The following is a 13126-nucleotide window of genomic DNA, read 5'->3' as shown; positions in this document are numbered from 1 at the left end:
GTGCACACTTGAGAAGAAAGTGTAATCTGCTGTTTTCGGATGGAATGTCCTATAAATATGAATTAAATCTATCTGGTCTATTGTGTCATTTAAAGCTTCTGTTTCCTTATTTATTTTCATTTTGGATATTCTGTCCATTGGTGTAAGTGAGGTGTTAAAGTCCCCCAGTATTACTGTGTTACTGTCGATTTCCTCTTTTAGAGCTGTTAGCAGTTGCTTTACGTATTGAGGTGCTCCTATGTTGGGTGCATATATATTTATCATTGCTATATCTTCTTCTTGGATTGGTCCCTTGATCATTATGTAGTGTCCTTCCTTGTCTCTTATAGCATTCTTTATTTTAAAGTCTATTTTATCTGATATGAGTAGTGCTACTCTGGCTTCCTTTTGATTTCCATTTGCATGGACTATCTTTTTCCATCCCCTCACTTTCAGTCTGTATGTGTCCCTAGGTCTGAAGTGGGTCTCTCGTAGACAGCATATAGATGGGTCTTGTTTTTGTATCCATTCAGAAAGCCTGTGTCTTTTGGTTGGAGCATTTAATCCATTCACGTTTAAAGGTAATTATTGATGTGTATGTTCCTATGACCATTTTCTTAATTGTTTTGGGTTTGCTTTTTTAGGTCCTTTTCTTCTTTTGTGTTTCCCACTTAGAGAAGTTCCTTTAGCATTTGTTGTAGAGCTGGTTTGGTGGTGCTGAATTCTCTTAGCTTTTGCTTGTCTGTAAAGCTTTTGATTTCTCCACCGAATCTGAATGAGATCCTTGCTGGGTAGAGTAATAATGGTAGTAGGATTTTTCCTTTCATCACTTTAAGTATATCATGCCACTCCCTTCTGGCTTGTAGAGTTTCTGCTGAGAAATCAGCTGTTAACCTTATGGGAGTTCCCTTGTATGTTATTTGTCATTTTTCCCTTGCTGCTTTCAATAATTTTTCTTTGTCTTTAATTTTTGCCAATTTGATTACTGTATGTCTTGGCGTGTTTCTCCTTGGGTTTATCCTGTATGGGACTCGCTGTGCTTCCTGGACTTGGGTGGCTATTTCCTTTGCCATGTTAGGGAAGTTTGGAACTATAATCTCTTCAAATATTTTCTCTGGTCCTTTCTCTCTCTCTTCTCATTCTGGGACCCCTATAATGCAAATGTTGTTGCGTTTAATATTGTCCCAGAGGTCTCTTAGGCTGTCTTCATTTCTTTTCATTCATTTTTCTTTATTCTGCTCTGCAGCAGTGAACTCCACCATTCTGTCTTCCAGGTCACTTATCCGTTTTCCGCCTCAATTATTCTGCTATTGATTCCTTCTAGTGTAGTTTTCATTTCAGTTATTGTATTGTTCATCTGTTTTTTGTTCTTTAATTCTTCCAGTTCTTTGTTAAACAGTTTTTGCATCTTCTCGATCTTTGCCTCCATTCTTTTTCCAAGGTCCTGGATCATCTTCACTATCATTATTCTGAATTCTTTTTCTGGAAGGTTGCCTATCTCCACTTCATTTAGTTGTTTCTTTGGGGTTTTATCTTGTTCCTTCAACTGGTACATAGCCCTCTGCCTTTTCATCTTGTCTGTCTTTCTGTGAATGTGTTTTTTGTTCCACAGGCTGCAGGATTGTAGTTCTTCTTGCTTCTGCTGTCTGCCCTCTGGTGGATGAGGCTATCTAAGAGGCTTGTGCAAGTTTCCTGATGGGAGGGACTCTGGATGTAACTTTTAATACACTACTATTTTATTTTGGTAAAAAAAGTTCTATTATAAATGTTAAAAATAATCCAGTCAGTGAATGTCTAATCCTAAACTGGTCTAAAAATACCTGCATCTCTTCTAAGTTTATGACCCTAGCTTCCATCCTTTTATCACATATTTCCATCTGGATGGTCTAGCAGGTAATTAAACTCATATGTTCAAAATTTTTAAATAAATAAAATCAAAATAAGCAAGTCTAAACATGTTGGGCAAATTTTAAGGTAGGTAATCTTACTAAAAGATTGAACCTCCTGATATTCTGAGCAGGTTGGGACTTGGAATCACATTAATGTGAAATTTTTAAAAATACGGTGCTATTTTGTTCTGACAGAATAGCAATCTCTGGGATCTCTCATGCACTTACTTTATTTATCCAAGCTCTATGTCTACATCTCTCTCTCTTCATATATATACACACACACACACACACACACACACACATACACACACATATATATACTTTTTTCCCCCCCTTATAACTTCTACTCATTTTGAGATGGGGTTGAAGGGGCCATAGTTGACCATGAGTCAGTTAGAAGCAACTATCCATTAACTTCTGTGCTGAAGTCCCTAGAATTGCCTTCTATCAGATTGACCTTCCCGGTCTGTCTGTATGACAGGCATTCTATGGCTTCTAATATAGGATTTTGTTAAAATTTCTGTTTCATTTTGGAGTCACATGTATTTTTATAATAGACATTTTCTCCCTACTTGAGATAGCCAGAACGAAAGTCTCTGTTCCTGGTAACCAAATTCTGTAAACAGTGCCCAGGAAGTATTAATCTCAGTAGACCTTGTCCTAAATATATCCTTATTATGTTCAGGTCTCGGTTTTCAGTTTTGTGAAGACTTTGAAAAATAGGAAATGGGCTTAGAAGATGAAAATCATGATGTAGAAGGGTTTGAGAACCATGAGCTCTGAATGAAATAAAGAAAACTAGTTGTCTAACCAGATATTGCAAATGTGGGAGCAGGGGCTGGGAAAAAAAGTACTGCTTTCATCAACTGACAGAATGCCTATGAGTGCAAGTGATGATTAATGGTAGAGCCTTAAAAACGTGTAAACCATTTGACTCAGAAATGTGACATCTAACACTGTACCCTAAATTCTGCAAATAATTAGTTATATGGATAGTCATCACAATATTTATAATTTCCAAGAAAAACCTAAAAATTAAATATTTATATATAGGTAATTATTTAAATATATAACTATATAGTATATAAACATTGTATAAAGTGTATAAACATTAAAATTATATTGTAGAAATGTTTATTGACCTATAAATCAATGTTTATGACAAATTAAAATTGAAAGGAAGTTTATATATAATTTTTTTAAATGTCATAAATTTAAAATTTTCTAGATAAAGTTTTAAACCAGAGTTCGACAACAAAAATTACTGATACCTTTAAATAATTCTATTCTGTCCATTTCTAAAATCACTTATTGATTAGCATTAATATTAAATTTTGATTTCAATTCATTAAAATCGTTTTTACAGTGTGCTTCTTGAACAATGTTTTCTTTTAATATCATATAAGAATCAATGAATTAGTATTTTATTCTGGTTTGAGCACACTGTATATTAGAAGGTTCCAATATTTTAAAAATTGCTTCAAATGGCTATTCTATCCTAGATAGTTTATTACTCTGTTCTTATTATTAAAATATGAATGTCATTGTAGTTACTACCCAACTCTTGACACTGCCAAATAATTAATATTGTAAAATTTACAGACTAGAAATATATATGTGAGTGTAAATATAAACATATTACTGGGAAAAGGTTAAGAAATAAATACTGTCACAAATAAATGATCTTTGGTGCTCCCATTTGCCATGTTCCTGTCTTCAATGGTTATAGTTTAAATATGGAACCTTATTAATTAGAATTAAATTGATGCAGGCATTTATTTCAACTTTGTGCTGATACTGATTATGAAAAGAGAAAAAACAGAAATTTCATGTTGATGCTCAAGTACAAATTATTATTATTTAAAATTTACCTAAATCTAGGTATATATGACCCCCCCCCTCAAAATCCTCTGTGATCAGATGCCATCTATCCAAGTCTAATTTGGGTTAAACAAAACTGCCAAATCCAGTAATTCCCTCTCATCTGAGGTTTCAATTTCCATGGTTTCAGTTATCCAAGGTCAACCAAGATCTGAAAATATTAAATGGAAAATTCAAGAAATAAACAATTCATAAGTTTTAAATGGCACACTGGTCTGAGCAGCATGCCAAAATCTTGTGCAGTCCTGCTCTGTCCAGGCTGGGGTCCCCAACCATCAACATAGTCTGTTCCTGACACCCAACCATCTATGTAGTCATCACTCAGTGATCCAGGATCACCCAAAGCTAATGAATGATTCTCCTTGTGCTGGATAGTCAGAAGTAGTAGTAGCCTAATGCTATCTCACACTACCTGTGCCATTCACCCCACCTCACCTCGTCACATAGTCATTTTATCATCTTACATCATCACCAGAAGAAAGGTGATTACAGAACAATATTTTGAGAGAAGAGACAGAGACCACATTCACATAACTTTACAACATATTTTTATAATTGTTCTATTTTATGATAAGTTATTATTGTTAATCTCCTTCTATGCCTAATTTATAAATTAAACTTTATCATAGGTATGTATGTATAGGAAAAAAAAAAGTCTATAGAATTTGGTATCATCCTCAGTTGCAGACATCTACTGGGGGTCTTGGAATGTATCCCCCAAGAATAAGCAGGACTACTGACGTAAAAGGACTCAGGTCTGATTGTTTAACTCAGTTGAAATGAATAATGCTCACCAGATCATATGATTCCAAGCTACTTGTTATATTCCAACATGAGATAATGCCTACAGTATATGGGCAGACTTCTGGAATGACCTCTTTGACTCTCTTGATTAATTTTCTAGCTCTAATTAAAATGTTGTTGAATTATATTAACTCAAAATTCTATCATAAATCTAAAGCATACTACATCTTTTCCCAATGTGAACATTTACTATTTCTCCTTTTCAAATGAAAGGGGAGACATGGGGCAATATAAAATAATTATATCTCTACTCAAACAATTATACATTTTCAAATTTATTCTTGTTTTAATACCATAAACATGAATAATGTAATTTTTTTCCTGAAAGTGACTCCAGGAAAGTTAACCTTTAGTAGTTTACAAAAGGGAAACGATCACTATTTAATGCTTTTGAGTATGGTAAAGCTGAGATGATTTAATTATTCCATTTATGTTAATGAGACCATTCTCTGATCACTAATTATAATCTGGTTAAAAAAATAGTACTTGATATACTTTGCAATTGTAGTATTTATCCATTCTGTAAGGTAATTAGCATTAAGAACTGTAACATATTGGGACACAGCAATTTAAGGTGACAAAAATTGCTGGAGTAGAATCATATATAGTCCTTTGGAGATTTCTCACTTTACTTTAATGTAAAGTTTGATGGGCTATTAGTTTTCATTAATGGTGGCTTGAGTACTTAGAGAAGACAACTGTGTCCTATACTTAGTACTGGGAAAATTGCCTGGATATATTTCATATATTACTGTTACTTTAATGAATAGTATTATAGCAATTAGAAGACTGACGGCTTAGAAAATTTAGGTGGTTGTATTTGAAGTCCTTTGAACTAAGTGACATTGTGCAGTAAACTAAAAAGTAAATTACCCCTCTTTAAAAAGTATGCTTTGAAAGCAGAATCACTTAAGATATACAGCATAATTATAGTGCATTTAAAATAAACTGGTTTGTATATATCAAATTACAGAGGGAAATGCAATATACGTATAACAATTAAATCACTGAATCTTTTGCTGAAAAGCGGTTGTAAACACGATTTTTAAGTAAATAAGGTATCGTTTGAATCCTTTTAAATGATATGTTATTTGTCCAGCTTTTCATCACTTGTATTTTCTTAAGTAGAACTTGCTTACGTAATTCAGGTATAAACATGACAATAATAATTATATAAATACCTAATATAATTGCACTGGTGATCATATATCTAAGAGAATTCACATTTTTTTCAATCCTCGTGATAGAAACTGGCATTATTTTTTCTGATATGTTTTAAAGACTCCATTAAAAGAACCATTCTCAAGCATTTTAGACCATGTTTCATGAATGCTTTCTACTGAGTAATATTTTACAAATGTATACTCTGGTGTCTAGAGATCATTCTCTCAAAAAATGTCAATCTTTTTTTAAAGAATATGTTAATAATTTTCCTAAATCTAGATAATTTTAACTGGCATAATACAATTTCATAAACATATAAATCACTCAAGCTTTTAATTTTAGAACATTTGAAATTAAAGCAACAAACTAGAAGTTCTACCAAGTTAAGTTTGTTCTAAAAAACTATAATTAATTTCTTCATATGACTGATTTATGGTTTATTATTTCTATAAACATACACTGTAACAGCTTGAATAATCATTTACTAGAAATTTCTTTGTTATTAAAATGCATAATTAATAGCAACTTTGTATAAAGTAAAGAAAAACACATGGGGCAGAACTAATTTCAACATCATTAAGAATTTCATACACACAAAAACTAAAAGCTTTCCTTTAGAGAAGTAAAGTTATTGTAGATGACTACTTTTAGCTCATATTATATGCGTAAATTAACTGTATATACTATTTTAGTAGATTAGTTCAATGACAGCAGTAAAATTACATGTACATATCAGGTACTTTTTAAACATAGCAAAAGCTCCATGGAGGAGGAAAGTAAGTTGGATGCCTAGAGCATTAAAAAACCAAAAAGCAAACAAAACAGAAACAAAAAAACTCTTCTAAAAGCAAAAAGTATTTGAAAATATGGTCCATTAGTAAATGTGCATTTCCTGTTTTCTTTCTCTTCCTTAAATGCTCTTCCTCCCAGATACCTGAATAACTCACTCCTTCACTTCCTGCAGATTCTTGCTCACTTACCATTTCCCAGTGAAAACTGCCATGACCTCACTACTTAAAATTATAATTTTTCTGGTTCCTCTCTCCCAACCCAAGTCAACACTCCCTATTCTTATGCCCTGGTTGAATTTTTTCCATTAGTGTCTTTCACCACCTGACAAATTTTATTTCACTCATTTATTTGCTTTTACAGCTGACCCTTGGAAAACTTGGGGGTTAGGGGCACAGGCCCTCATGGAAGTTTAAAATCTGGGTATAACTTATAGTCAGCCCTCTGACTATGTGGTTCCTCCTTACCTGCAATTCTGCAACCAAGGGTTCAACCAACTGCAGATTGTGTAGTACCGTAGTATTTATTATTGAAAAAAATCCCCATATAAGTGGATCCACGTAGTTCAAATCTGTGTTGTTCAAGGGTCAACTGTACACTCTTTTCCTACACTGGGAATATCGGCCCCTTATAGTAATGGAATTGTTACCTGCTTTATGCCCTGCTGTTTACCTAGCACCTAAATAGTGCCTGCCTCAAAATAGTCACTTGATAAATTGTTGAATGGGTGAATGAATCAAAATTGTGACAGATGAGTATGCTCTCTCTATTATGATACAATATATAAGTATAAATAGAAACATAAGAGAAGCAAATCCTGACTCTTTTTCATTAAGTTACATTTAAAAGAAAGAAAACAAACATAAAAGTGTATCGCCACTCTCTTCTCTGCCACCCTATCTTTCCAAGACAATTTGATACCAGCAGCTTTTATAAACACCAGGTATTTGTTTTTATTTATATATTTTTAAGGCTTTCTATTTTAACCAAAATTTGTGATGATAGGCCAACAGTCACAATATCAGGCTTCATACAGGTGATTGGTCTCTGAGGATAAGAAGGAATCTTTTCGGGGCTTCCCTGATGGCACAGTGGTTGAGAGTCTGCCTGCCGATGCAGGGGACGCGGGTTCGTGCCCTGGTCTGGGAAGATCCCACATGCCGCGGAGCGGCTGGGCCCGTGAGCCATGGCCGCTGAGCCTGCGTGCGTCCGGAGCCTGTGCTCCACAACGGGAGAGGCCACAACAGTGAGAGGCCCGCGTACCGCAAAAAAAAAAAAAAAAAAAAAAAAAGAAGGAATCTTTTTGATATGAGTGGGTTTCTCAAGCTTGGCACTACTGACATTTTGGACCAAACAGTTCTTTGTTATGGGAGACCCTACTGTGCCTTGTAGGATGTTTACCAGTATTCTGTTTTTTACCCACTAGAATGCTAGTAGCAAACCTTTCTTCCCAGCAGCTGTGATGTTTTCAGACATTGACAAATATTCCCTGGTAGACAAAACCACCCTGGGTTTGAGAATCACTGGCATAGTGAGAAGAAATCTAACTCTGGAGGTAGACAGAATTATGTTAGAGACCCAGCTTAGACCTTGAACCACCCACAATGTTTTCAGAGGCAACACTGCAGTTTCAATATCTCCTTTGCATGGTAACTGTGTCTATTAGTACTAAAGTGTAAATTTGGAGAGTAGACACTCTCTAAACAATAGTTATTGAGATAAACAGTGCAGCATAATGGATAAAAGAACATTATTAAAAAATATATATATTTTTAAAGAAATGTATACATATGATAAAAATTGGAACATTCTGTATAGGCTTTTTGAACCTATTTTCAATTAAAAATATATTCTAGAGAATGGTTCAAGTCAATATATAGATTTACCTAATTTTTAATAGCTGCATAATATTTCACTCTACATGAACATTTCATGATTCATTTGGCTAGTCCTTTATAATACACATGTCGGTTTTTTTCCCCCAGCCTTTTCTAATTACAAGTAACACATATATTCTTGTATACATCTCAGTGCACATATATCTCAGTGTTAGCTATAGCTACAAGACATATTCCTGGAAGAAACTCAAGCTTTAAAGACTAAGAATAATGGACTTGAAAGCTTGCTACACTATTTATTAACCAGGTAACTCTGAGCTATTAATTTAGGCTGGCTGAACCTTGGCTGGGAGCTCTGGAGTGAGCAGTGTTAATAGTACCTCTCTCAGGGGACTGTGAGAATTACATGAGTTAAGATTTGTAAATTAAATACTAGAATGCTTTATTTATTTAGACTATCAATTATTATCATTAAAGAGAGTAATGCTGTTAGGCCCAACTGTGATAGACTACCTTTAAGAGACTAAAACATTCCAAACATCAAAGTTTTTGTTTTGTTTTGGAACTCTTTCACTTGTGTGTGTTTTAGGGTATTCTTTTTTTTTTTTTTTCCTTCTTCTTCTTAAGCTTCTTCCATGAAGCTGTTTAGTTCCTTTGAGAACAAACAGTATTCAATACGGCTCTTCTTTTCTTGCATTTCCATATACACATGTATGTAGAATACATGTTGGAAATGATTGTTGTATACACTTAATCATGTTATTCATTTTCTTCCCTATACAATTCAAATCCTTATATTTCAAAGTATTTTCCTTTAATATTTATTTCTATATATATTTAAATTGTACAGTATATTTATGGTTGTGATCATTCTACATAAGCATTTGCCTGCTTTGATTGAAAATATATTTTGATTGCTGTGGTAGGGGTTTGGTGTGTAGATGGTTATTGTTTTATTTATTCATACATTCTACTGTTACATAACAAAATGTACTCAGTGCAAAGCATCTTGCTGTGTATCATGAATGATGCATATATGAATAAAATGCAGTCCCAAGCTACGGAAAAGTGAGACATTTTCACTCATTAGAAAAGACAAAGAATATCTCACTACATTAGAAAAATACAAAGGGGTTCAGAGAAGGGAAACGTTTCAAATCACTGAGCTATAGTTGAAGTAGGCCTTGAAAGGTGATACTTCACCCATTAGGGTGGCTGATAAATATGGAAGGCAGTCAGAGAACAAGGAATAGCAAGACAAATGGAAATAAGTAGGACATGATCAGATACAGGGGAACAGTTTGCCTGGATGTATTGCAGCTCAGGGGTAGAGGAGGATCAAATAAAAAGTATAGTTATGATAGGGAAGGCTCTTGCTGGTAATGGAAACCACATGTAACTTGAATCAGGATCTCTGAGCTTGCGTCTCAGAGGACAGGGTTTTCACAAATCTTACTGACCCTATTTCTTTATCTATAAGGTGGGACAAATAATGCTTTGGGTTTTAACAAAACTTATTGACTTTAAGTTTCATTTATCTATAAGGTAAAACTGATAATATTGTGACAAGCAACTTCTGGTGAATGAAAAGGAGAGAAAAAAATGAGCATTTCAGAGTAGGTTGTGAGTACTTATTCCAGCCTCTGAAATATTATGGCTAAGGAGGGGGTAAGCGGGTGCCACAGGAGTTCTGAACCTTGCAGGTCTTAATAGTTTGGGGATCGGAGATAGGAAAAGTGGGAAGAAGTTGTTTTAGTAGCCCAAATAAAATGTTAGTATCTAACTAGACTGTGAAAGGAAAACAAATAAACAACAAAACAAATAAAGGGGCAAAGCTATCAGATATAAAAAGAAAACCGGCAATCCAAGGAACAGCCAAAGGGAGGGAAGATTAAAAGAAAGAAAAGGAAGGAAGGGAGGGAAGAGTCTCATAAGAAGTAAGAACTCCTTTGAAACTAAGTTTCAGCTTCTTTGCACATTCAGAGGGAGAAAGATATTCATTAAGCTATGATTAAGAACAAAACAAAACAAAAAACCTGCACGTGACAACATGTAAAATGGACTTGCCTTGTACAAAACAGAGGAAATAACTTCTTAAGGTGGGCTACTGAAGTCAAGAACTTTCAAGTTATCAGACTCATCACCTTTTAATAAGAATATAACATATAGAATCCTTTCAGGCTAGATTTCAGTGTGAATCCGCAAGTGCTCAGTCTAAGGTTCTTAGCAAGACTAAATGCACCAGACTTACAGCCTGTCACTTGCTATCATTTATAATGTTTCATAGATGTCATGACAACATGCCATAGTAATTTATCTTAGGAAGTAAAGTAGAAAAAAAAAGGTTTTTGATGATTTCTGCATGCCAGTTTTACTGGGTTGTTTATTGTATATACACTTTTCATATTTCTATTATTATTTATAAAGTATATTATTTGAGGAAATATACAAGTATGTAAATTGAGTGCTAGATACGTTTTAATAAATTTTAAATGTCATTACACCAAATAATTTGCTGAAAGAATACAGATACAAATGATAAAAGTATATCATTCAGAAATTAGTGGAGCGAGCTTAAGTGTTAGTGTAGGTAAAGACTAATTTTTTTGCCATTAAGCTTAGAGTTTTTTTCGGTCAGCAAAGAGATTAGATGATTGTGCTTTGCTGTAGAAACTCCAGTGGGAACACTCAAAACATTAAACCCCAACAATATTAACACTGTATTCATTCTCAAGCAAATAAAAATGACCTTCTCTGATATTCAGACAGTTCTGGAAGCATTTTAATCTGACAGCCTTGGTTTCCCATGGCAAACTATCCATGTGCTGAGAGTGTTCACAGCACCTATTATGCTGACTTCAATTTTGTGAAGTGAACCTATGAAAAGTATGAACAAATGTCCTTAAGGGGTACATTTGGTAAAGCCTTTCAAGGGCTCCCTAAAGGGAAATGATTATTTTGTTAACACTGACTTAAAATAAAAGTGTTCATAACCAAATCAAGAGAAGACAACTTTTTACTCATTACGGGGCTGAGTTTGTTTCTGATAAGAGACTGAAAATGCACATAGAATATGCCTTTTTCTCCTCCTTGATCGATCCTAACTGTAGCCAAAGTTCAATATCCTTCTAATATTTACATTTTAAGCCTATTCTGGCAAATGGCTACTTGAAACAGATCAATAGTATAATATATTTAAACTGTGATTGATAACACAGAAAAAGTCAACTGAGAGGGCTTAGGTATTCATAGAAAATGTGTAGGGTTTTTTTTGTTTGTTTTTGCCTTTACCTGTGATTCAAAGCTCCTTTTGTTTTAAAGAGAAGTTTGCCAATTTTTGCAAGTGATTCTAAGATCAGATGAGTGTTGTAGTTACTTAGATATTTATAAAAAGTACAAACCCATTCTAAAACAATTAATTTAAGCAATCCTATGTTGTAAACATCCGCCAAATTCTCAACTAAAAGTCAAAACAATTACTTTGCCCAACTTCTGATCTGATTAGTATGAACTCTGATTAACATAACTTCACACATAAATTTTATTTTTAGCCAGTCTTTATTGCTTCTCCTGTATTACTTCAACTTAGATAATAGTTTATTTTAAACAATTTCCTGCACTCTGGATCAACTCATTAGTGACAAAATCATACAAGTTTTTAAAACTTTGTAGCTCATATGGTCAAAGCTCATGTTTTTGCAGAGTAGAAAATTAAGGCACAGAGTTCAGTAGTTGTCCCATAGCCACAGCTGGTTAGTGAATAGTAGGAACAGGAATCTGAAGTACACTTCCTCAACTGACAAAATAACTTTAAAGATCTCTAAGGTTACATTTAATTATAGAAGTCTATGATTTAACCACATAAAGAAGGCTACTAATATATATACTCCTTGACATTCAAGAAGAACCTGCCATGTTAACTTCAGAATTCCCATTTACAAGTACTATGGTAAGAACAATTTCCAAAGATCATATTTACCACAAAATGAAACAAAAAGAGTAGATGTATACTTGAATCTCAATGGGAATACTGTATATACAATGGAGTAATATATGAGCTAATGAAAAAAAAGCTCATGAGGTGTGAGCGTGGGGTGGAGGTTTAAATTCAAACCCATACCCCTTGTAGTGCCCAGGACTCAAACCCTTGCCCTAGTAAAACTTGACAAACTACTACATGACACGTTTTAATGGACTGTATGAAGGTCACCTATGATTGAATAAGATGCTGATCACTAAATCCACAATTGCCATACAGATATGCATATTTCTTCAAGTTTGCTTGAATAATTTATATTCTATAATTGAATAATCTATATCCTCATTTTTATTTTAAATCTGTGGTCCATTTGCCCCAGGTCTCCCCTTCCTCACCCTAAAAGTACAAAAATACAGCTAAGTTACCATCCTGCTATTTCCCAAATTCCATCTTAATTTTCTCTAAAAATTATTCAGCCTATTTCTGCCAGTACATTTGCTTTATTTGTGTATTTTCTTTCATTTTTCTAACTTTCTCTTCAATGTGGATACAATATATGCAGTCTGCTCTCAAACTGCATATGCTGACAGTGAAAAGGAACAGTATGTTAAATATAATCCATAAATAACCCACAAACACTAATTTTAGTCAATAGTTTTAACCTCCTTCTCCTCTTAAAGGCAGTGAAGAGCAACTTTATTAATTTGCGATTACTTCACTGTCTCCTGCAGACATTAATGACGAGGAAAATGCCAAATGTTATGAGGAAAAGGTGAATAGAAACAAACAAAAAAGTTCTG

The 13126-nt window shown here is 33.9% G+C and overlaps 1 protein-coding gene across 1 annotated transcript in view; it reads right to left on the bottom strand.

The window, feature by feature from the left end:
• The window catches only part of LRP1B (LDL receptor related protein 1B), a 1461391-nt gene that overhangs the window by 556970 nt on the left and 891295 nt on the right, over nt 1-13126 (bottom strand).

This window comes from Phocoena sinus, chromosome 7 (assembly GCF_008692025.1).
Source record: "Phocoena sinus isolate mPhoSin1 chromosome 7, mPhoSin1.pri, whole genome shotgun sequence".
In the NCBI taxonomy this organism is placed as follows: domain Eukaryota; kingdom Metazoa; phylum Chordata; class Mammalia; order Artiodactyla; family Phocoenidae; genus Phocoena; species Phocoena sinus.
Note: the sequence above shows the minus strand (reverse complement) of the source record. Positions and strands in the feature narration are given on the sequence as shown.